Raw genomic sequence first — 26,931 nt, forward strand, 5'->3', positions numbered from 1 at the left:
CTTAGCCTCACCTTACATCATTGGATTTCTTGTCCTATTATATAAATAGAGGAAGAGGAGAGCCTTATTATACATTGTTTTTATCATATTATCTTAGAGATGAGTAGCATGTTGAACATGCCTATTTCTTGATACTCTTCACCACCTTATCTTCCTATCATGGGGTACTAGGTCTTGGACCAGTTCAAAGTTCCACTAGAGACAATATTTGATCCTAAAGGAGGTATGCCCATGAGAATGGTGCTCATTCTGACCCTAAAGGAGATAATTTACAGAGTAGGTGTAGGATACAATTGGAAAACAAAAAAAAGAAATTAAAAAATGCATTCAACAAGATTGAATGTCATAGCTAGACATTTGCAAAATGATTGTAGGAAAGATAATTTTGTACACATATATAATAAAAATAAACCAACATTTATTCTCATATAGAAAACTATGGTAGTGTTAATTATAAACCTATTTTGGGTGGGAAGAGTATGGAAGTTTAGAATACAGCTAGCTACATGAGATAGACTTAGCTAGATCTATGACATTTTCTTTTGTAAATCCCATTTTCAAAATCTGCATTAGATAAGATTCTTAAATTTTGTTTGTAATATTTCAACGTTCTCGAGAGGTTGCATGAATACTTTTGTTTGAAATATTTGAGTGAATATATGGGGTATCACCTTGGTGGATTCAAAGATGAGATAACACAGCTAAGAGAAATGATGATGTATTCCTCAAAGAGTTATTTTGAGGAACAAATAGTTGCTAGTTGTGGGACTTACAACAGAAATAGATGCACCAGCTTGTAATCCATCAAAATTGTTGTTTGATTAGTAATAGTTCTTCCATTTCAAAATGTGTAATATATAAGCTCCTTTAGTTTTGTTTGTAATATTTCAACGTGCTCTAGAGGTTTCATGAATGCAAATGTTTGCAATATTTAAGTGAAGATATGGGGTATCACCTTGGTGGATTCATAGGTGAGAAAACATAGATAAGAGGTATGATGATGTCTTCCTCAAAGAGTTATTTTGAGTAAGAAACAATTACTAGCTACAATAATTATAGCATAAAGAGATACAATAGATGAACATATGGAAGGGAATTTATATGAGATCATAGTTTCAATTGATAAATTAAAGCCAGTGAAAACTGAAGTAGTGATCATTAAGTGTCTCAAAAACTAGTGGTGTTAAAAAAGGACAAGGATGAATGACTGCTTTCAAAGGATAAGTTGAACAATTTTTATTGTAAGTTTCACTTTTATGGCGTAAGAGTATGTATCAAATTATATTCCCGTCTTTGTTTGTATTTTATCCCATTTGTCTCAATGTGTGTCAAGTGAGACTCCAAATGCTAAAGAGCTTCGATAGCTACATAACTAGAAACCTAACAATCCCACGTTGTTATACAATGAACATTTTACATATAGAATGCATGGTAAACAAACATGATTGACACTCTAATGAACTAAAGATGTGCATTAATGTAATTTAAGGGCACCCACTGTGGACAAAGGATCCAAGCTATAATTCATGATGACAATGCATAGTTTTATGCATTGTAAACAATTTAAAATATTGATGGACCAATCTTCAAAGATTATGATACCTCCTATTTTCCAGTGCTTCGAGAGTTCCCATCCATTGTGGAGTAGTTTGGAGGAGAGAAACAAAGGCATTGGGAAATCTCTTTGAAATTCCTTGAATTAGCCCCAACACATCCATCCTTTTGTAAGATCCACTGGCATATGCTCATATTTTTTCTCGTAGTTTTCATCACCACCACTATACATCCTATTACTTGTTCCTCCTCACATTTTAGTAGGTACAATAGACCCTCCATGGAAATCTATGTGCCAAACTATAGAACCCTCCCCCCCCCCCCCCTTACTCACTCCAACCCACTCACTCCACATCTAACCAACAATAAATTCATCCTCTAATCGAATATTACCCACCAACCCAAATGGTGTATTAAGACACTATAGACTAAGACAACACAAGAGCTCAGATTGAGTATTGGGTACAAAATTCACTCTTCAAACAAGATAAAGGGTTTCACAAGGCAGGATTTGGGCAGCACAAGGCTACATGCCCCTTCTTTGCAATCAAAAATGACAACAAACATGTCCTTGAAGAGGACAACCCAGAAGGTAAAAGTGAGTATAATTATCCTGGATCAGAAGATGTGAGTGAACAGGTTCACCTCACACATAGTGATTGGTGAGCCTTTCAAGAAAAACTTGTGGTAGTAGAGCAAGTTCAAAAGAGTGGAAATGGTGAGATAGGAAGTGGGAAAGAATCCTCAATAGAATTAGGTCCTAAATTGGCTCATCCAAATCAAGCGCCTAGGGTTTCTACTTATTGCAACTAAAAATCTCAATGGAACACAGATTTTTGAGAGAACAATAGTTTTTCTTCTTAAAGTAGGATCTAGTGACCCCAAAGAGGGTGCATTTGGGGTCATCCTTAATTGTCCTTTTCAAAGGTGTATCAGAGACATGGAGCCTTCTAATCCATATTTTCTTACAATATTTACAGATTCTCCACTGAATTTTGGTGGGTTTCTTTAAGAAAGTATGTTCCTATTAACAATAGGTGAAAATGTTGTTACAGATTTTGATGAAGGTATTCTTGGTTTGTGTTATGGTGCTAGGAACAATTTACACTCTACAACAAAACTTGTGAGGAATGAAGTGCTTCAACCCAAAAATTCTAGGTTCTTTCTTGGATATGTAGGTTGGGAATTCAATTAGTTGAAGGAGGAGTTATCCTTGGATTACTATTATGTAGCAAGATTTCAACCCCAATCTAATCAATGTTGTCTCTACTTCAACTCCTAGCTTGTGAGAGGAAAGTTTGTAGCTTTTGGGAGACTGATATGCTGAACTTAGTAGAAAGCCAAAGGAAAACAATCTATAGTTTATATTAGTTTTCATGCAAATAGTGTCTGGCTATTTACATTAGATGTTGCCATTATGGGATAATTGATCCATTTCACTTTCCTTTTAAAAAATGATTGGTAGAATGTAAAATTACATGAGTAGAGTGTGTGTTGAATACTTAAGAATGAATCAAGGCTATCATAAAATATTAGTCTGAGATGACTTTCATTTGTAACAATCTAATATACATTTGCAAGTTAACATTGTGGCTGACATGAGATGAAGAATCAATATGACATGGTTCAACGTTATTGAAAAAAACTTCGAAGATTACACTTTGTGCATAATATGTGGCAGTAGATTTCTGTCTCTATCAATCCTTGGAGTGAAAATATTTTTATCGAGTAACAGAAGGAACTATTTGATAGAAGATTTTGGTCAATAACTAAACATAAGCAATAACCAAAGGAACAAGAGAAAAAACACCAAAATCCAATCATGAGATGATTGGATGTGTGCCTAGATTCTCTACTATTTCTAATTTATTCAAAATATAACATCAATGTTGATTCTTGAGTTTCTAACCATTAACAATGTCTATTTATGAAGAGATGAGCTCCTCTTCTAAAATAACTAAACTGAAATAACCAAAATAAAAGTATATGATACCAACCAACAATGTTTATTTATGAAGAGATGAGCCCCTCTTATAAAATAAGTAAGTTGAAATAACCAAACTACAATTGTATGATACCAACCGTAGGATCCATGTTCACCTCATCATATTCGATGCTTTGGTGCTTTTGTGTCTATGTGGCCGATGTAGATGCAGCTACAACCTGCATTTAGAATGAAATTGGTGAGAACTTAAACCCCTGCATTCATAAAGAGACTATTAAAACCCATAAACTCCAATTAAGGAAGTCTACTTCGCCCTAGAAAGTTACATAAAGTACTATAGATTAATACCAACATTTTTTTAAAAGAGGTTCCATTAAAATTTAGAAGCATTGCAAGTGATTAACTACCTTCCCGCCCAAAGGTTGAAAGCACAAGCCTTGCTCTCCTCTCCTTGAACTTAGCAAATGCTGGAAGTTATTCTCTATGGATAAGGCCACCAAAGGTTTGTCCTAGACAATAATCATGGCGTAAGATCTAATAGCTTCCCCAATAGCTGCATGGTAGTTCCAATGAGCATAGGCCCAGTGACTGCTTGCGAAGTAAGTCATTCAACCCCAAGCTTGTATTGAACCTCGAAGCTCCGCTTGAACACCAATAGTACCCACACCCAAACTTCTCCTTTCTCCTTTTTCCCTTCTCCTTTTTCTCTTCCCCTTTCTCCCCTACCTATGCCCTTCCCTTATTACAGTGGCTCTTCCAGATCTAACCGGTTCCATCCTTATGACTCCTCCATCTTTGACATCTCTCATCTCTTTCCTGACTAAAGAATATATATTCTTGATTTTTTTTCCAATAAGGTGAAGCGGGTTCCTTTTCCAATCTAGGTATGCCATCATCAGAAAATTCAAATCTGAGAATATATTGCAATTCTGATCCAAGTGGATATTGGTGACCACCCGCCAAGTCCACTTGGACTGCCACCATTGTTTCTTTCAGCTTTTCAGTTTCCTTAATTGTAGCACAGTTTACTATTTTTAGCATTTTTTCAGGTCATGAACTTCCAGAGCCGTTTTGAGGCCCTAAATGACGTTTTCTGTGAAAGCTAGGAGCAACATGGGTCCATGGACCGATGTTTCTCTTCCTAAAGTTTTATTTCTTGGATAGATCTTTCTAACAAGATATTGTGCACGTCAAGCGAAGATCGTATGCCAAAGTTACGACCCTAGGAAGTTGATGTACCAATTTACCCAAACGGGGCCCACAGTTTGGTGTTTCATATTCTAGGGTTAGGTTTTTGGATGTTTAGGGTTTTCCATTGTTTCTCAACAATAAATAGGCCTTTGAGCCTCATTGTAACATAGATCAGAGCCATGTATCTGCCACATCTCTTCTCAAAGATAAGCTACCATCACCCTAGCTAGTTTATTTCCATTCTGTTTGTAAGCATATTTCAGTATTTTATAGTAATGAAATGAAGTATTATTTATGTTGCATCTCTATATGTATGGTTATATATGTAATTTGTTTTGTTCCTATTTAAATCCAGATTAGTGGTATCAAAGCGGTCTGCTCTTTCTTTGTCTTTCTTTGCATGTCCCCAACGAGTTAGGGATATAAGGAGATAGGGCTTGAATTGGTCAAACCTTTGCAAGACCAGCCTCACAAATCTTGATGGACTCCTATGGCGGATGAAAAGAAAGACAAGGAGGCAGGAGATCCTATCAATATCTTGCTCAAAGAGGCCCTCGAGCGACAAAGGAACACGATGATGGAAAACTTTTCCCAGATCCTTCAGCGGCTACCCAGGGGTGAAACATCTACTTCCAGCAGCTACTCTAGAAGTGCCACACCCTTTAAGGTACAAGTTAACTTTGACATTCCCATATTTGAGGGTCAGATAGATGCAGACGTTGTAGATAAATGGTTAAATCTACTAGAAGGGTATTTTCCAGTTCATGATTTTTCCGGCTGGGAAAAGATTACATTCGCTCTTCTCAAAGTCATCCCCCACGTCAAGGACTGGTGGGAAACCTATTGTGAGAAAAAGGATGAGAGTACAGCCTCACTGTTTTCAATTGCACCCACTTGGAATTCATTCCAGACTGCCATCAAGGAGCAGTACTACCCTATCGGAAGCTATGAGGATCAATACATAAAGTGGACCACGTTGCGGCAGGGAAGGAACCAAGACATGCTGGAGTTTACCAATATTTTCCATACCCTTCGCACAAATTTGGGTATCAAGGATTCAGAGCAGCATTTGGTACTCAAATATTGTGGCTTCCTACATAGGTAAATCCAGGAAGAAATAGAATTATTGAACGTCTCCTTGCTCGGCACGGCATACCGATATGCCGTCAAGATTGAGAAAAAGTTTAAATAGAAGAAGCAAGACTTTGGATCTGCGAATCCAAAGAAAGGGAAAGGTGCCCCCTAACCATAGAACAAAGGAAAAATCCAAGGCGGGGTAGCCCAAGACAACCCGCTAAAGCTGCAAGCAAAGAAAAGTGTCGCAAAGCCAAAAAAGGACACGGGAAAGTGGTGTGATTTCCATAAGAGCTCCACTCACAACATAAGTGAGTGTTGGGCCAAGTAGTCACTGGTGGCCAAGCTAAAGGTTTCATAATCAGATGCATTGTTTCGACTCTGAGTGAGAACCCAACAAAGGGAATGACAAAGTGAAGTAGATTATTGATGTGGAGCCCAATGCCACCATTGCCACAACAAATATCCAGAAGGAGGAACCCAAAGATCCAGAGGAGGAGGAGTATCTCTTCCACTCCTAAATGTGGGTAAAGGGCTCCCTCTATAGTTCATTGTCGATAGTGGGAGCGAAACGAACCTCATTTTGGCAGAGGTCATGAAGCGGCTGAGCTTACTGACCACAACACATCCACAATCGTACACCATCGAGTGGCTTCACCAAGGACAGGATCTTCACGTGAGCCAGCAGTGTCACCTTCCATACAACATCAAGCCCTTCACGGATGAGGTATTGTGTGATGTTTCTCCACTTGATGTCTGTGATGTATTGTTAGGATAGCCATACTTGTGGAAGCGACATGTTGTGTATGAATCAAGGCCCCATGTTGTTATAGTTACTTTGGGAAATAAGTTGTACAGGACACTGGAGGTAGCACCGCCTACCGCCATCTCTTTGGTTACTGTAAAACAATGTAGTAAGCTCATTTCCAAAACCGGGGAAATTTGTTTTCTTGATGATATTCCCTCAAGGAAAGAAGAAGACGGTGGCCACGACATCCAGACACGGCCCCTCCGCACGACAACTACAGATGGACAAGGTCGTGGAGGAGTATGAGGACATCTTCACCTCCCCCGCAGGTGTGCCTCTACACTGTCAAGTCAAGCACTCCATCGATCTGACCCCAGGTGTGCCACTGCCCAAAGGACTAATCTATTGATGCTCCATTCTGGAGAATGATGAAATCAAGAGGGAGATTCAAGCGCTTCTACAGAAAGGTCACATATGTCCGAGTGCATCACCCTGTCGGAGCCCGATCGTGTTGGTACAAAAGAAGGATGAGACTTGGAGACTTTGTATTGACTATCAGGCACTAAACAAGATCATTATCCATAATAGGTACCCGATCCCACGAAGTGATGACCTCCTGGACCAACTGAAAGGGGTAAAATATCTCATCAATATCGATTTGAAGTCAGGATATCACAAGGTACCAATCGAACCCTTCAATGTGTGGAATATTGCCTTCAAAGCCAAGGAGGGCCTTTTTAAATGGCTGATTATGTCTTTAAAATTGACGAATGCTCTTGTAACCTTCATGAAGCTAATGGATGACATCTTGTAGCCATTCACCAACTCATTTGTAGTGGTATACTTGGATGACATCCTAATCTTCAGCTAGAGTTGGGAAGATCACCTCCACGACATCCGACAGGTTCTCTAAACACTGTGGCAACACAAGTTATGTGCCAATTTGGAGAAATGCACCTTTGGCATGACCCAAATTTAGTATTTGGGATACATTATTGATGAATGAGGGGTGCATGTGGATCCAGCCAAGATCCAAGTCATTCGGGATTGGCCATCTCCAACCACTCTAGTAGAGCTCCGCATCTTTCTACGTCTTGCCAAATTCTACCACAGGTTCGTGTTGGGTTTTCTCATATCACTTGGCCCTTGAGTCAAGTCACCAAGGGAGGAGTGAAAGAAAAATTATTTTGGTATGAATCTCAACAGAATGCGTTCATAGAGTTGAAAGATCGCCTTTGTTCAGCACATGTACTCGCATTACTAGACTTGAAACAACCATTTGAGGTCGAGACAGATGCCTCTGACTATGCTATTGGGGAAATCCTTACTTGATACGAGCATATAGTGGCATATCACAGTGAGACACTTTCAAACACAATCTGAAAGTATCCCACTTATGACAAAGATATGTATTCCATTGTGCAGGCCTGTCGACAATGGAAGCATTATATTTTGGGGAAGGAAACAGTCACCCACACAGACCACCGACCCCTCTAGTTCATATAGACCCAAGGGAAATTGCAAAATGATTTCCATCAGAAGTGGTTCACATACCTGCAACAGTTCCATTTGAATATCAAGTATAAGAAGGGCAGCACCAATAATGTTGCAGGTTGCCTCAGTCGACCACCAATCATGGCGTTCACCGTCGTGCTCAATTCTTATAGGCACGCGATTCTAATTGAGCACTTCTCTACAAAAGTGACCCAGAACTCGGCCATACATACCAGACACTCTTGGAGGGTCAGCATGTTCCATATTTTCCCCTCCAGGATGCCCTGTTATGCCACCTAGGTCACCTTTTTGTTCACTCAAGCGAGCGTGCCTAAATGATTTGGGGAGCACACTACAGTTGGGCTGCTGGGAATTTTAGGGTCAAGAAAATGGTGGAAATACTACAAAATTATTTCTATTGGCCGAATATTTGACAGGATGTCGGGAAGTACATAAGATCATGCACTATCTGCACCATTGCCAAACTGACCATCAAGAAGCAAGGCCTCTATACTCCGCTGCCTACCCCTAGTCGACCATGTGAATCCATCTCCATGGATTACATGTCAGGCCTTCCTTCTACTAAGCATGGAAACGACTGTGTTTTTTTGGTCATCGACAGATTCTCGAAGATGGCCATTATGGCGGCCTGCAAGAAGAATATCACAACAAAAGCCACTACTAAACTCTTCTTTGAATGAGTGTGGGTACACTTTTGGATCCCACAGTCTATCATCTTTGATCGGGATAGCAGGTTCCTCAGTACATTCTGGTCCAGTCTCTGGTCAATGTTGGACACCAAACTCACTAATTCCATAACTTTATATCCTCAAACTGATGGCCAGATAGAGATTGTCAACAAGATGATCGTATACATTTTGCGCATGTACAACTCAAAGCATCCACGCACATGGGATGAGAGCTTCCCTTATGTTCAGCACAGCTGAAATGGGGCTCTCCACAGCTCGACTGGCCCCAATCCTTTTTAGGTGGGCTTGGGATTCCAGCCACTATGTCCCATTGATGTGGCCATGCCATTTGCAGCTACTCACACAAATTCAACTCATGTCTAGTCCGAAACAAATAAGGCAAATAGCTTCATTGAGCACATCCAACATATTCGCCAACAGATCCATGAAATTCTGGAGAAATCAAACGCAAGTACAAGCATCGACATGATCAACATCGGGTGCCACACAAGTTTCAGGTGGGCAACAAATTCTGGTTGAATTTGCAAAAGGAATGCCTTACCGGAGCCTATCGGAAACTCAGACCACTCCGATATGGTCCTTACATAACAAGGTTGTGGGAGACAATGCAATTGAGCTCAGCATTCCCCCATTCCTTGGCCTGCACCCAATGTTCAATGTGGACCACCTTCGGCCACGTTCCACCATTACTAGACACTTCCGACATTGCAAAACAGCTCACACCCACAGAGTTAAATCCAGATTGCATGGAACAAGATGCAACTGATCGGATCATGGACACACAGATCAATCACACTCGCCAGCATAATATCCAACTGTATCGAGTTGTCAAAGCAGGCCAACTCCTTCACTAGGGAAAGTGGCTCACCAGGGACCAACTTCAGCAGAAGTTTCCTCATCTCGTGGAGGAACTCAATGCAATGGGGATCATTGCTTCCTAAGGGGGGAGGAATGATCCAAATGGATATTGGTGGCCACCAACCAAGTCCACTTGGACCCCCGCCATTATTTCTTTCAACCTTTCAATTTCCTTAATTGTAGCACAATTTACTATTTTTAACAATTTTTCAGGTCCTGAACTTCCATAGCCCTTTTGAGGCCCTAAACGACATTTTTTAGGAAAAAGAGGAGCAACATGGGTCCATGGACCAACACTTCTCTTCCCAAATTTGTAGTTCTCGGATAGATATTTCTAACAAGATATTGTGCGCATCAAACGGAGATCGTATGCCAAAGTTACGACCTCGGGAAGTTGATGTACCAATTTACCCAAACGGGGCCAACAGTTTGGCGTTTCATCTTCTAGGGTAGGTTTTTGGATGTTTAGGGTTTTCCATTGTTTCTCAACAATAAATAGGCCTTCGAGCCTCATTGTAACATAGTTCAGAGGCATGTAGCCGCCACATCTCTTCTCAGAGATAAGCTACCATCGCCCTATCTAGTTTATTTCCATTCTTTTTATAAGCATATTTCAGTATTTTACAGTAATGAAATGAAGTATTATTTTTGTTGCATCTCTATATGTATTGTTATATCTATAATTTGCTGCATTCCTGTTTAAATCCGGATCAAGTTGACATTATATATATGTTATTATATCCCAATTGGCTTATCAACTTCTGAAAACAACTGATCATAAGTCAGTTCGTGGTTTCCAAAACATCCAAGAGGAGATCCTCTTGGAATAGATTCTCCCTTGATCGTTTCTCCAAAAAAAAAGGCGTTGAAACTGATGATTATTTCCTTAATTTAGCATCATTCTTCCATATTGGTTCCATTCTTGCACCTTTATTCAATTTCCTTATCTTGATTTATTTTTAATTTACAGAAGGTGCAGGTCATAGGATTAACCGAGGGGAAACACGTGTGGTAGGCATACCCCAGCAAAACCAGTAATCAAATAATTGATCATTCAGCAGATGGAGGAAGAGAACTCAAAGGAAGGTGCGTGTACAATCCCTAAGATTTGCACGATTCCATCGATTACAGGATGATTCAAAATATATACCAGATCCCTACTTCCCCGGAATTCTTATTTAAAGAAGAGGCCATTGTGCAGAGAAGGTATTGTGGTGAAAATATCACCTATTACATGGGTTGTGAGTTTCTCATCGATGCCATCTCTGGTGCCAGCATTGGCTTGGTCAAGGGCTTGAAGGCTTGGGAGATTCTATGAAGCTCAGGGTTAACAACATCTTCAACGCCTGTGGCCACAAAAGAATGAAGTTTGGTAACAGACTGGGCATCATAGGGCTCCTTTATGCCAGATGGGAGAGCAAGATCGTGGCTGCACGGGGTACCGACGATATCTTCAACAAAATTTTCATTGGGCTTGGCACCATAGCACTTTACAAGGATGTCTCCAGTGCAAGGTCGGCTACCATCGTCAGCGCAGTTGAGGGACATACTCTCAGAGCTTTCATCGTAGGAAAGTGGGCTCTTAAGAGATACGTGCCAATTTGACCGTGTGTTACACAAAATATTGTCACCGTGACTATTTGCAGTCAATATGGGTCTAACATCATTCATATTGTCCTCCTAAGCAAGTCTCAAACCTCAACTCTTCATGTCAAGCTTTGAAAATGAGAGAAAGACCTTAAAAATCAATAAAGCTCTAGTTCCGCACTTTCTCTCATTGTTCCCTGCGGTCTCGCACCCCCTGTTCATGTTACCTACGGACCTGCCTGCTCTATATCTAAAGGAGTGGGTGCGGACCCCTGTAAAGTCAAAAAGGCGCAAGTTTATTCTTAAAAACTCACTTTGGGTTAATTCTAGATGATTCTAGAAGGAATCTTGACGTGGATGGTTCGCTCCTAGGTGGTTCATGCATCCAAAAAGTGAAGGAGCTAATCCCTTGATGAGAGGAGCTTATCCCTTTGAAGGAGGGCTTTATCCCTTTGAAGGAGGACCTAGTAACTTCCCTCCATTTCACTATAAATTAAGGCATTGGGCTGGTTGCTCGAGAGGTTAGAAGCTGAACATTTTTTAGGGTAAATGCTGTTGGAATTGAGACTTCCTAGTTAAGCTTGAGAGGAGAGATCACATACCTTTTGGCTTCATTGGGAAGACAGTGAAACTTGTCAAATTAGAGGAGACTTCTTGATGGACCCTGGGAGGAGCTTGTACAACATCAAGGCATAAGGTTGTAAAGTTCTTCTTTGATTTAAGTTAATACAATCAGATTCATTTTTCTCAACAAATTGTCTTATGTGATTTGTTTCATGAATTCCTTGATCATCATGATAAGTATGCTTTATTATATTGGTTTTTCAGGTGTTATTTAATTTGTGTGCTTGTTTGTGTTTGCAGATTCTCTACAAGGGAGCTCATTAGGATCAACGGAGCGAGGCTTCCACAAACTTGCATTGGACCCAAGGTAGGCCTAAAACACTTGTTTGCCTTTATTAATAAATTGCATATTTAGAGAAAGATAGTATTCGATTGGCTTGCTTGTCGCTAGATATCATTAGATACTAGGGAGGTCAGTCTTGTCCGCAAGAATGACTCATTCCATGTGACAAAATGGCGACTCCACTGGGGACTTGATTATTTCCTTGTTTTTGCTTTGACTTGAGAAACTGTGTTTTTGTTTCTGTTTTTGGCTTGAATTTTGTGGGATTGGGTAGGTTTAGTAGATCTTGAATTATTTTTTGTTTTTCATAATTTTGGGAGAGGACCGCACCCTCTGCTTGTAACACAGTGCGGACCTATCCGCACTTTTGCTTTACACACAAAGCGGTACCGCACCTGTGTGGACTGCGGGCCTGCGGACCCTGTCAAAATTTTGAAAAACTTAAGATTTTCTCTTTCAGTCAGCTTAGGATTTGTTTAATTGTTTGTAGCCTCTGCCCAGATCTGCACGTGACTTGTCAAGAACTTTTTTTAGGTTAATTCCATTGGCATTAGGGTTTTAGGTGAAATTCCTAGAAGTTTTGGTTGTCGGGCTTGATTTTCATTTTGGTCTTGTAGTAGCTCAGAGCTTAGAAGCCTTAGAAGCCTCAGATCACCTTGGTTTTTACTGGCCTTCTTATGAGTCTGACCATTTTGTAAAATCTGCTTTTGTTGAGGAATCCATCTTGTGTTTCTCTTTGCGAAACTTCGAAAAGACTTGTGTTGGAAGTTTTGGATTTCATTTTTAGAAAAGAAAACAAAAATTGGTTTTTTTTTACTGATTTGTGTTTCTGGACACATTAGTCCTTAGTTGTCTTATAGCTAAGTAAAACATCCTTGAAAAGAAACCTTGTAAGCTTTTACTTCAAATAGTTCTTAGAATTTATAGATCTCAAGATTAGATTTTTCCATATTTTTGAGTGTTTTATGAAAAAAATATATATATATATTTTGGAAAAAGTTTGCTTTTGTAGTATTTGAGTGTTTGAAAGAAAAGAGAAATTTTTGTGAGCATAACTAGTTGTCTTGTTTTTTAGTGTATTGGAAAAGACAAAAAGCTCTTCTTTTGATTTGTTTGTTAAGGAAAAGATTTGTTTTTACAAGCATTTGCATTCTCAACTCTTTCCTAGCTAGAAATTCATTGAAGAGAAAAGATTGCTTATCATCTTAAGTGAATTTTTTAGTGAACTGGAGTCAAGTCTTCACACCATAAGTTTCATCTCCGCACCTTTTGACTTAAGAAAAAACCAATAAAAATAACGCTTAAAGTAAAATCTATCTAGTAATCTTTTTATTTCTAGGGCTCTATATCACCAACATAGCTTAGGCTAGTATCTTGGGGGAGGGAGTAATTAACTCTCCAAGATAGTAAAAACAAACAAGTAGTGTATCTTGCGGTAGGAGATAAAATCCAATTGTTACATCTATGCTCTGGGAAAGATCCTCTTAAAGGAGAAGCACAAGATCGTGTCTAAACCAGTGGGGTAATCAATCCTTCCTCATTGGGAACGACGCTAGATATTCACGTATTAAAAATGGTAAACCTCGGATTAACCATTGTCGAGGAGCCTGGGGTCACTTGTTAGTAAACCTTGGATTATGTCAAGGAGCCTTCAAGGGGATTGAGCTTGTTACTCTGCCCTTGCGTGCATATCGGATTGTAGACTGTTCCCCCAGGTATATTTGTTTCCATTGGTAACCATAGTGACCATATTCTATAGGATTCTTTCCTAAGGTGACGGTGGAGGGAAGATCTCACTGTACCTGGAGAAGACGTCAGCTAGACTCACTTGGATTTTCTGGGGGGTTCTCTTCACTCGAGACGGTTTAGTGGAGAAACTTGTGCCAGTCTATTCATTAAGAAAGTTGTCGAGGTAACTGTTCCAACTACCATTTCTGTATTGAACTCTGCGACGTTGGATTTCATCACCAACTAGTGTTTTCAGTACGGAAAGTTACTGTTTGTGTGTGGTTTGATCTCCTAGATTCTTTAGGCATGTGATTCAAATTGTTTGGTTCTTTAGAGGCTTTAGGTGGTTTTCATTGAGATTTTTCTTTGTTTGCGTGTGAAGTAGTTAAAGTATTTCATCGTGGCTGAACCGAGGAAGTCCCGTAGACTTCGGGGCGAACCTCCTGAGTTTTCACCAAGCCAGCCTGAAGGGCTATGAGCCCTTGTAACTCCTAGAGATAGTAGAGTTGGGTCACCCGAAGAAGGAGAATCTTCATTGGTTGTACATCCTGATTATCAAGCTTTAGTAGCAGATTATAATCCGCAATCTATTTCAGTTTCCAAAGTTACTAGTAGTGTTTCATCTACTAGTGATTTAGCTGAAGAACCTGAGATATCTGAACCTGCTACTCCAACATCGGGGTTTGCCTCTCCAGCTTCCAGTGGTCCTGATTCACCCAGGGTAGAAAGAATAATTACCCAAAATCTTCAATTCTAGACTTATAGCTATTGAAGAACTTGCTACTCCGGAAGAAGGTATCCCTATCCCTGAAAATCAACCAGCTATAGAGCTTAGGGAGCGTGAATCGATCTTTTACAGTCCACCTATGAGCAACGCTTGGTACCTTTCATTGACCAATTTTTTGGAAAACTTGGGACCAAGTTTTTCACCACCTCGCATTCCTTTCCATCCAACAGCTAGGGGTTACTATCCTCCGTTAAATATGTCAAGGCAATCGTCCATGTTTTCTCAATCTCCAGAAACCTTTTTATACGGCAGTCCTTCTGTTCCCTCTGGGTATTAGTCACTTACTGGTACTTTTTCGGGAGCATCTCCACAACCTATTGAACAAAGGTTATTAACTGGTAATAACGGAACTAAGTCGTTGAGTGTAGAAGATATTCTTATGATGTCAGGTGCTATTCCTAATCCGCAACCTCAAGGTGGCCAGTTACCGCCTGGGGGGCAGCCTCAAGGTCCTCAATTATCGCCTGGGGGGCAACCTCAAGGTACCCAATTACCGCCTGAGGGGCAACCTCAAGGACAGTACATACCTACGGGACAGTACATTCCTCAAGGTCAACCCCAGACTCAGTATGTACCTCAAGGTCAACCCCAGAATCAATATGTACCTCAAGGTCAACCCCAGTATCAGTACATGCCTCAAGGTTATCATCCTCAAGGTCAGTACCCAACCCAAGGTTCCCAACCACCTTCTGGTCAATCATTTGTTCAAGGAGTTGTAAATGTACCTTTGAATTATCAACCCTACCCTCAACCCGGTTATGGTCCTCCATATCCTCAACCTGCTATGGGTTCGTACCCTGGAATGAAATTAGTGTGGGATCCATATCAATCTCAACAAATCTTGCAACCGAATGTGCAGTTGTCGTCTCAATATAGACAGCCCTTGGTTTCTGGTTCAACCCAGCAACCTGTCCAGTATACTATTCAGACTTCTGCACCTTCTGTAGTTTCTCAGCCTGGGCCTAGTACGCCTCGTACTCCGCCTCAAACGACTGTTGTAACTACTGCAACATCTGTTCAATCTACCCCACCTACTTCTGGAGTATCGACAGCTCCGGTTTCTACTGTTCTTGTATCAACTCCTCAAGCATCTTTACCTCAGTCTGGAGCCACAATTCAGACTTCGGTTCAAATGCCTGTAGGACAACCTGGTCCAAGTACAGTTGTCACAAGTCAGCCTCAATTTACTTATCAACCGTACCAAGGACAGTACCAATTCGGTCCTGTTGTGCAGCAGCCAGTCTATCAGTATCAACCGTACCCTAGGTATACATATCAGCAACCTCAACAACCCCAGTACGGTCTGGTTAATCCTGGTTTTCCGGGAGGATATAATATCCCAAATGCAATTCCAATTCCTAGTTATCTTGGATATCCTCCTCCTGGGGCTGGTCTCATGACCCAGGGTTTCAGGGACCCTAATCATCAGTTACCATTCATTGCAACTTTGGACTTGCCTAACTTGTCGCGCCTTACGAACGATCCAATTAACTATCTTCCGTTTTGGCCGCCAATGCCAAATAAGTTGCCTAGTGATATTCCTAAGTTTGAAGGCAAATCAGGAGAGGACCCGTCGAACCATGTGATGACTTATCACCTCTGGTGTGCGTCTAATTCCATTTCAGATGATTCAATCCGTTTAAGGCTTTTCCAACGCACTCTAATTGGTCTTGTGGCCAAGTGGTACATTGAGTTACCGTGAGCCACTTTTTATAACTTTAGTCAGTTAGCTACTTCGTTTTTAACTCATTTTCAGTTGCCAGTCAGATATGACAATGGCACGAAATTATTAAATTCATTAAAGCAGTCAATGTCCACTTACATTTCAGATCACATTCATGAATGGAGGCATCGACGACGTTTAGTGAAAGTTTTTATCCCAGATCAAATATTAGTTGAGTGGTTTGTTAAATCTTTATTACCAAAGATCACTGAGGATGTAGCTAAGGCAGGAGTCATTACTGAAGAGTAAGTAATTGCTCAAGCTCAGTACCTTGACTTAGTTTATACGCAGTCAGGTACATTACACGAGAAAATCCCCGACCTTCCTAAACAAAATCAAATAACTGCAGCTCCTTCAGGGTCTCATGCTGCTGACGGTATGATTGGTATGGTTAATACCAAAAGTAAGAAGAATTCTTCCAAGAATTCTTCTCCTATCATAACTTTACCAGATTCCCAGATAGGAGATTCTTCCGTGGAAATTTCCGCCAATATTCATGTTGTAGATTCATCTACAGCCAAATCAAAATCCGGCGGTAAAAAGAAAGGGAAGAAGAAAAATAAAACAGATAAAAATTTGAAAGAGAAACCAGAAAAAGCGGAATCAACTAATGAAAAACACAAACCTCGTTATCCTTGTCTCATTTGTGACGAAGAGCATTTTACAAGAGACTGCCCTCATCGCGTTGAGGTTGTGAAAATTGTCAAAGGTTCCCAAACGCCTGTTGTTTTGAAGGATCCTTTTCCTAGTCAAGACAGTAAGATGATAGGTTCTTCCTCAAATGCCTCCGAAGAACCCATAATGATGATGTCCCATGTTCGGATTGCGACTCGATCGCAATATTATGGAAGTAAAAGTCCTGTTGGTGGGAAGGAAGCATAATCTTCTCATTCAAACCCATCAACTTCAACTCCCGGTTCCGATCCACTACAGATCGATAAACCTAACCCAGACTTAGTAATCAAACCACCTACCAAGGGTATACTTCGAAAGTCAGCTTTCAATCCACATGCGAAAGCGGCTCAGAACTATAACATTGTTGAAGATTTGGCTATTTCACCTTCAGCAATGTCGGCTTTGGAAGTGCTGTAATCATGTCCAGCACAGCGTAAATTGCTATTGTCGTCTATAGGAGCTGTTGACGTTCAGGACTCGAACCTTATAATTTTCGATCTAGAAAATAGTACACCGCACTTACCTCATCAAATGGCTTTCCAGATTCCAATGTTAGTAAAAAACAGACCTTGTTACAGGACTGCGATTGATGAGGGAGCCTCAACGTGTATTATGTAGATCCAGTGTTGGACATCGCTTGGTTCTCCTACACTTAATCAATCCCCGATGATTCTAAAGGCCTTTGATGGCAGTGGGTTCCATCCGTTTGGCATTCTACAGGATTTACCTATAGGGGTTGAAGGAAAAATTGTTAATCTAGATGTGGAGGTGGTTGATGCCCCTCTAGATTACAACCTTCTCTTGGGTCATAGTTGGTCTTACGCTATTACAATTGTTATCTCATCGGTATTTCGGCTTATAAAGTTCCCACATAATGGAAAGATCATAACTATAGACCAGCTACCTTACTTTTCATCCGACCCAGCCTCTTCTGAAAGTATTCAGCATGTCGGCAAAACAACCATCCCGTATAAGGATGTTGGAGTAGGACTAGTTAAAGATTCTGGTTTACTAGGAACTTTTCCTTTTCCTCCTATCAACGCATCGTCTTTTACTGCAACCATTCATATGATTTCGTCAGACACTATTGTTTATAATGATCCTTCGATCGTACCTTCCGAATTTGAAATAGATTCATTTGGCCATGTTATTCCTTTGAGTCCATATGAAATTGCGTATCAGGCCGTGCAGTTGTTTTCCGACCCTTCTTCAACCAAAACTGACTTAATGAATGTGGTCCATGAGGAATCACTTTCAACATCAAACTCAGATTCAACAACGTTTTCCGAACTTGTCCACACTGATGAGCAAATTCGTGAAATCCTGTGTCTTGATGATTTACCATGGGAAGATCTTCATCATAGATCTTTGTTTTTACTTGAGATTGATCGTTTTGAAAATGATTTCTCATCTATTTTTACAACTAAATATGTCAAGGAACCTCAAAATCCAATGAAAAATCCTGACTCTGAGTTAAATTTGGGAAACATTTCTCGAACTACTCCTATTGACATTTCGGTTAAGCCTGGAATTGTTGAAAACATTCATATAGGTGCCTCTTGTACGGAAGATGAATTTCAAACATATAAGGCCCTATTTCAAGAATTCTGCAACGTGTTTGCATGGTCATATGAGGAAATGCCAGGAATTGACCCAGCAATTTTTGTTCATGAAATCAAAACTTACCCGGATGCTAAACCCGTCCAGCAACGTTTGCATCAGATTCACCCGCAAAAATTTGCTGCCATTAAAGCAGAAGTTGAAAAATTACTCAAAGCAAGTTTCATTTATCTGATTCCGTTAACTGATTGGGTATCGAATATCATTCCTGTTAACAAAAAGCAAGGGACAATAAGAATATGTATCGAATATAGGGACATTAATCGAGCCTGTCCAAAATACAATTACCCAACTCCCTATATCGATAAAATCATTGATGATTGTGCCGGCAGTGAAATATTCTCCTTCATGGATGGTTTTTCCGGATACAATCCAATAAATATTCTACCTGCCGATCAACCAAAAACGGCTTTCATTTGTCCATGGGGGACATTTGCTTATTGCAAATTACCTTTTGAGCTCAAGAACGTCGGGGCAACTTTTCAAAGAGCCATGTCTTACGCGTTTCATGACATCAAGCACATTATGCAACCCTATCTCAATGATTTACCTGCTCATTCATTACATCGAGCTGATCATCTCATCCATTTACGAGCAATCTTTATGAGATGTAGGCATTATCGAATTAGGTTGAATTCACACAAGTGTATTTTCTGTATAGAAACGGGTCGGTTACTGGGGTTTGTTGTTTCGAAATCCGGCATTCACGTCGATCCCTCGAAGGTTGAAGCCATTGTCAAATTGCCTCCTCCTTTGAGTCTTCGCCAACTCCAAAGTTTGCAGGGGAAAGCAAATTTTTTACGTCGATTCATTCCTAACTACGCCGAGATCACAAAGGGTTTTAACCGGTTGTTGAAATAGAATACTCCATTCTTTTGGGATGAGATAGCTGACAAATCTTTTGATGCACTAAAACACGCGTTGACCCATGCACCGTTATTGCATCCTCCCAACTACAACCAGGACTACTTCTTATATCTCGCAGCTTCGGATTCCACCATCGGAATGGTGTTAGTTCAGGAAGATGAATTCGGTACTGAACATGTGATATATTACCTTAGTCACACTTTAAATCCAACTGAGCTAAAATACTCACATGTGGAGAAATTGGCATTGGCAGTTGTTCAAGCTGTCCAACGTTTTCGTCATTACATTTTACTACGCAAAACTACAGTAATTTCCGATTGCAACCCTATGATCTATATTTTGACCAAGCAATTGCTAGGGGGCAAGTACTCCAAATGGATTGTGATCCTGCAGGAGTTCGAATTGGAGTTTGAAAAGTCTAAGTCGAAAAAATCTTTAGTTTTGCGGAGTTAATGTGTGACTTCCCGTGTGCTGACACGAAAACTGTGGCAGACGAGCCCATTGCGGATGAATCCTTGTTTCTAATCAGCACTTTAGATCCTTGGTATGGGGATATCATATTTTATCTCCAAACCCAATCATTTCGGCCAGAAATTTCAAGATTAGAGCGTCGAAAAATACGATTCCAATCCCAACAATTCAAAATTATTGGAGATACACTTTATCATCCTGGGGTGGATTCGGTTTTCTAACGTTGTTTAACTCATGAGGAAGCTGAAAGGGTTCTAAATGGCTGTCACTCTGGAGCGTGTGGCGGTCATATGTCTGGGTTTGCCACAGCCCAAAATATATTGCGTGCTGGCTATTTCTGGCCATCTTTGTTTAAAGATTGTATTAACGCGGTCCAAAAATGCCACAACTGCAAAAAAAATTATCGAAAGATGCACGCTCCACCTACTCCTCTCCACCATATAATTTTCGTTGGTCCTTTTTCAAAATGGGGTATCAATTTTATTACATGTAACCCTCACTCGGTCGGGGGGCATCCATATATCATCCTTGCGGTAGATTATTTTACCAAGTGGGCCGAGGCGATGCCTACATTTGAGGCAGATGGCAGAACTGCTGCGATTTTCATGTTCAATCATATAATTGCTAGGTTTGGTGTTCCAAAAGCAATTATCATTGATCATGGGTGTCATTTTTGAAACATTATGATGACTGAACTTACAAACCAACTTGGCTTGCGTCACGATATTTCAACTCCATATTATCCACAGGCTAATGGTCTGGTTGAAGCTATCAACAAAGTTCTAGTCATCATGATCCGAAAAATCATTGGGATTCATAGGTCGAATTGGCATAACATGCTATTTTCAGCACTTTGGGCGTACCGAACCTCAGTAAAAACGTCAACCAGGTTCACTCCTTTCCAACTAGTTTATGGTCTGGAAGCTGTGTTACCCATTGAATGTGAAATCCCGTCATTGAAAATGGCCATCGAATTACTTCCAGCCACTTCCGAAGAGGAAAAAAAATTGTTATACTTGACTCAGGTAGATGAGAATCGACGTGATGCTGCATTAGCGATCGAAACTCATGCAAAGCTCAGTATGATCGAAATGTTACCCCTCGAAATTTTTCGGAAGGAGACCTAGTCTTATTGTATGATCAAGCAAATGATAAATTAGGTGCTGGAAAATTCATACCCATGTGGCATGGTCCTTATGTTGTTAAGCGAAAGCTAGCAAAAGGGGCCTATGAATTGGTAGACTTTGACGGGGTCTCTTTAGGTAAACCCAGAAATGGTCTTTACCTGAAGAGGTATTATGCTTAAATCTGGGCGTGGAGATTTTTAGTTAGGTTTACTTTTCTTTCTAGATGGTGGGTTTTAGTTTAAAAAGTGTGCTTAGCTTAGAGAGTGTTTTTTGTCATTATTCCTGCTTATCTTGATTTTACTCTTGATATTGCAAATGTCAACATCTCTCCGAACATACATTGGTTTTGCTGATGGTGCTTGTCGTAATACACGGAATATTTCTTCCGTAGCTTGGGTTATCTATTCACTCTCTGACGAGTTGGTATCTATGCATGGGGAAGGCCTCGATCAAACAACGAACAACATTATTGATTATAGTGCAGTGATTGAGTTATTATCTGAATCTATTTCATTTGGGATTCAGAGTTTGATAGTGAGGTTAGATTCTGAACTTGTTGTATTACAGCTTAATAGAGTATATGCCATTAGAAATCCGATGTTATTGAGATTATTTTTTAGAGTTCGTCTCTTGGAACGTGAATTTGAATATATTGAATATCAGCATATTACAAGATATTTAAATATATTAGCAGACGCAATTGCTTCTCGAATGTTAAGTAGATATTTGCAATAATCATACAAGTAAATTTAAAAACATTCCATAATATGTTTTGCAAGATAAGCCGGTAATAGTAATATAGTATAACATAGGAGTGTGTCAAATATATATCGTCTTCGATCATAGGTTGAAAAACACCTTATGATCGGCAAAAATGATAGTACAAAAAGCAAAAAATGTCATATGTGTCTACAACAGGCGATCATCCTATCACTGGTGATGATCTCGATAAGAAACCACTGTACGGGCCACCCTGCAAAGGAGCCTCCTGAAAGGTCCTGGGACCCCAATCACATAGCGTTGTAGCCTAAGAGGAATGTCATCTATGTTGGTCTCCGGAATGTCTGCTGTCAAACGCTCTAGATGACTCTCCAATTCGGCCAAGGTCTCTGCTGATTCGTCCTGTGGGACTGGTGCTACCGCAGCTGGTTGTTTCCTCTCATAGGGCCAAAGAGCGGCTGGTCGCCGTGGACCTACATCTGCATTTGAAACTTTTACTATCAATTTTGGGACGAGATAAAAAAAAAAAAGAATTAAATTAGAAAATCTTGAAAATGATTTTACCTGAGTAATCCCATTGCTCTCCTGGTGGAAGAGCCATGTCTGGGTCACCACGAAAATCTACCCCAGCATAAGGAATGTCCTGAATAGCAAAAACTTGGTTCTCCAACCAATGGAAATACTCAGGAATGAATCGAACGACTTACGCCCCCTCCTCAGGATGACGGGCCATAACTGAAACCCATCGCATCAGTTTGGGCTCTCGTGGAAGTCCAGCTCCAACAGTGAGATGTTGCGGGACCAACATTGGGACCCTCTCCAGACCAAAGCTCACGACTAAAGCACCATATCCAAAGGTCTTCAGTTGTCCATTCTTTTCTCTAGTCAGTTGGCCTTTTATATTAGCCAACACAGCATCGCACCAGTTGAAGATGGTGCCTCGAAAGCAGTCTACTGCCATCCGCATCTGGGATCCAGTGGCCACATGTAGTGTTGCACTCCCGCAGAGCCTGGTAACAGTAAACGCAATCACTTTCAGTTCAGGAAGGGATATGGTTTTGATATCTATCCCTTTGTCTCTAGTCTAGTTGTTGCAAAACTCTAGTCGGAGGCTATCAACAGACTGGCCACTTGGCCTAGTCCCGAATAGAGTCAAGTGTTCACCTCTCTTAGGCAAACCAGTCAAAAATTAAATGTCTGCCGGCTCCATTTCGAGCTGGTGTCCACCAATAAAGAAGCATTGGTCCTGTATGCTCCACCTGTCTACCAGCCACTGCAAAAAGTCCACCTGGGCCCTCATGCCAGGTATGGCCCAGAATTTGTATAAGTCGCATGCCTTCAATGCATCAATCGAAGGTTGATGATTTATCGTGGCAAGATCTACATCCTCATGCTCCCATTCTCACCAATCAAGCATGATGTATACTCTACATTCAACAAAAAGGCGATTTAGAATATCTAAAAGCAAAGTTTTTGGGTGAATTTTGAGAAATTTAGGTTTAAAAACCCTTGCTACGGGGACTGCACCCTCTCTGTTAGAGACAGTGCGTGGGTCCGCACCTTGCCTTCACTGCAGGTGCGGACCCCTGACTTTTTTCCTTATACGAAAAATTCGGGGTCCGCAGGTTACCTGTGTTATGCCTGTGAACATCCGCGCGAGTTTCTAACCTAAAAATCCCTTAAAAATGAAATTAAAGCCTAAAAACAAATTTGAAACGGATGAAATGAAAGATTAGGATGATGTAGATTACCTGGAGGAGACGGCATTCGATGCCAACGGACGGATTTTCCGCAATCTTCACGGGAAGTTTCTGACCAAAAGCTCTATTTTCTTAGCCAGAATTCAAACGGTAAAAATGAATTTACGAAAGCCCTTTTTATAAGTTTTTTGAATAAATGAGTTTTTAATTTGTTTATGTTTCACTTTAAAAAGGTAACTTTTGAAGAATTTTTATCCATTTTAAACAGGTATGAGTAATGTTTGAGTTTTTGTGTAGGATAACGGATTTTTCAGTTAAAATCGGTCATTTTCGACAAAAAACATTAGAGTCACCTTTAAGCTCTTTTCTGACTCCTAAAACATGAAAAGATTGCCGAGTTTTTCTTTTTAAACTCGTTAAAACGGAACTAAAAAGACGGTCCACTTACAGCCCTTTTCTGAACGTAAAAAGATGAAAAGATTGCCAGATTTTTGTCGTTTCAAATTCAATATTGGTTATAAAACGACGTGTCATTGATCTCTTTTTTACTTTTTCGGATCAAAGGCACTAATTATGAAAATTACTCCTTGGTCGTAATGATCAAGCGGTTCTCTCAAGTATTATTTTATACTTTTTTGGGCTTGGGAGACACAAATTTATGAAAAAGGAAAACCATGGAGTCTTCTTAAGTTTTTTCAGACTCTCTAAAATTGAAAAACGTCGAGTTTCTCCTATACTGGACTCGTTAAGATTTAACAGTAAAGGACCTGTTCAATTACAAACATGAATGGACCACTCCTTCTTAGGGTTCGAATTCAAACTAAGTTGGACTCATCCAAAGGATGAGCTTATAATCAAGCAAATGTTATCCTCTTCAAGCTTGTCAAAAATAAAGAGGTACTTGCCAGAAATGGTGGGGGAAAAGATAGAAAAATGAGCCTGTTTGTCATACTTTGTAACCACTCTTGAACATGACGCTTTTATTCACCTAGGTTGGGAAATCCTTTGCCTAACATTTGATCAAACCATATTGAAAGTCTTCAGCCGGTTTCTGGGTATTAACTTTGGGTCAATTGTCACCAAACCATCTGTTGTGTCATTATGTGTTCAAGAGGTCAGTGCAAATAAACCATTCATCTACAAAATATCTGTCATCCATCTTGACCATCCCTGAGTCAGTACTTGCAATTAAATTTCTTCAAACTTGATCTATGATTTCGTGTTGTGGGCTTTCCTGCAACGGATCGCTTTCTATCGACTTCAGCTCTTTATCTAGAAAGATGATCTAGAAATCGTCAGTACCTTGGGATCTGCATGCCTCAATGGTTGGTTTCTCGCCTTCAACGATAGGTTGTATCATTGACCTTCGATCAAAGGATTCCGTGACATGTTCGTCATCAACACATCTATTCACATCTCATGGATTGTACTGAGTACTTTGAAAGCCATTGACATTAATGGTGGTTTCTCTCACACTTGTTAACAGTTTACATTATTGACTGGTAATCAAGTGGTTTCTACCATGTTTGACTTCGACACATTCATTCACATGGATAGAATCGTACTATTTCAGGAAGTAGAAATCAAGACCCTGGATCTAGTTTCCGCCATCCAGGCTACGGGGAATTTTGTATTCATTATACAGTGGACTATTCATAAATATATGGCTGCATCCATACTATGTCTACATGTGTCTATACTTGTGATGTATAACAAGATCATTCCTATATCAGAGTAGTAGGTAGTTTTCTAGTCAGTTTGATCTAAGTATGGGAATGCCTACCTCGGCGATGATATGATCTCATATATATATTTTGCATTGAATGTTTTTACAGGTTCCAACCGGGCTCCCCACAAGATGATCCTCGAAATGATAAAGTACTTCACTCTTCTTAGATGATAAATGAAATCCTCATCTACTACAGACTTCGCACTTTAGGGGGCAATCTGTTACACAAAATATTGTCACCATGACTATTTGCAGTTAGTATGGGTCTAGCATCATTCATACTGTCCTCCTAAGCAAGTCTCAAACCTCAGTTGTTCATGTCAAGCTTTGAAAATGAGATAAAGACCTTAAAAATCAATAAAGCTCTGGTTCCGCACTTTCTCTCACTATTTCCTGCGGTCCCGCACCCCCTGTTCATGTTACCTGCAGACCTGCCCGCTCTGTCTCTAAAGGAGTGGGCGCAGACCCCTGTGAAAGTCAAAAAGGCGCAAGTTTATTCTTAAAAACACACTTTGGGTTAATTCTAGATGATTCTAGAAGGAACCTTGACGTAGATGCTTCGCTCCTAGGTGGTTCATGCATCCCAAAAGTGAAGGAGCTAATCCCTTGATGAGAGGAGCTTATCCCTTTGAAGGAGGACCTAGTAACTTCCCTCCATTGCACTATAAAGTAAGGCATTGGTCTGGTTGCTAGAGAGGTTAGAAGCTAAACATTTTTTAGGGTAAATGCTGTTGGAATTGAGACTTCCTAGTTAAGTTTGAGAGGAGAGATCACATACCTTTTGGCTTTATTGGGAAGAGAGTGAAACTTGTCAAAGTAGAGGAGACTTCTTTATGGACCCTGGGAGGAGCTTGTACAGCATCAAGGCATAAGGTTGTAAAGTTCTTCTTTGATTTAAGTTAATACAATCAGATTCATTTTTCTCAACAAATTGTCTTATGTGATTTGTTTCATGAATTTCTTGATCATCATGATAAGTATGCTTTATTATATTGGCTTTTCAGGTGCTATTTAATTTGTGTGCTTGTTTGTGTTTGCAAATTCTCTACAAGGGAGCTCATTAGGATCAACGGAGCGAGGCTTCCACAAACTTGCATTGGACCCAAGGTAGGCCTAAAACACTTGTTTGCCTTTATTAATAAATTGAATATTTAGAGAAAGATAGTTTTCGATTGGCTTGCTTGTCGCTAGATATCATTAGATACTAGGGAGGTCGGTCTTGTCCACAAGAACGACTCATTCTGTGTGACACTGTACTCTCCTGTATGGTCTGGATAAATTTTGTAGCTCCTTGTTCCACAACAACAAGAGCCAAGAAAAAAAAATGCTACTACTATTTTGTTTTTAAAGAATTTTTTCCTTCTTAAAAAGAAATTTAGTTTCTCCATAATACACAAGCAATAATGTTGAGATGCAGGTAAGACATCGACTAATCGGAAGAGAGGGGAAACAAATTTGAATGAAAAAATCATTCCTAATATTATTTTATTAGTTTTGTAATTTTTTAGGTCATTCCTAGTATCATTTTATTAGCTTTGTAATTTTTTAGGTTTAAGCAATAACGTTGAGATGTAGGTAAGACATTCACTAATCAAAAGAGAGGGAAAAGAAATTTGAATGAAAAAATCATTCCTAATATTATTTTATCAGTTTTGTAGTTTTTTTTAGGTCATTTCTAATATTATTTTATTAGCTTTGTAATTTTTTAGGTTTTTA

The 26,931-nt window shown here is 40.0% G+C and overlaps 1 pseudogene; it reads left to right on the top strand.

The window, feature by feature from the left end:
• The first annotated feature begins 8,147 nt into the window (after positions 1 to 8,147).
• On the top strand, positions 8,148 to 11,179 carry LOC149140500 (mitochondrial import inner membrane translocase subunit TIM23-2 pseudogene; annotated as a pseudogene).
• Positions 11,180 to 26,931: the final 15,752 nt, after the last annotated feature.

The sequence above is a fragment of the Pinus tabuliformis genome, chromosome X, assembly GCF_031772625.1.
Source record: "Pinus tabuliformis cultivar Carrire ecotype Pingquan chromosome X, CPIR1, whole genome shotgun sequence".
Lineage (NCBI taxonomy): Eukaryota > Viridiplantae > Streptophyta > Pinopsida > Pinales > Pinaceae > Pinus > Pinus tabuliformis.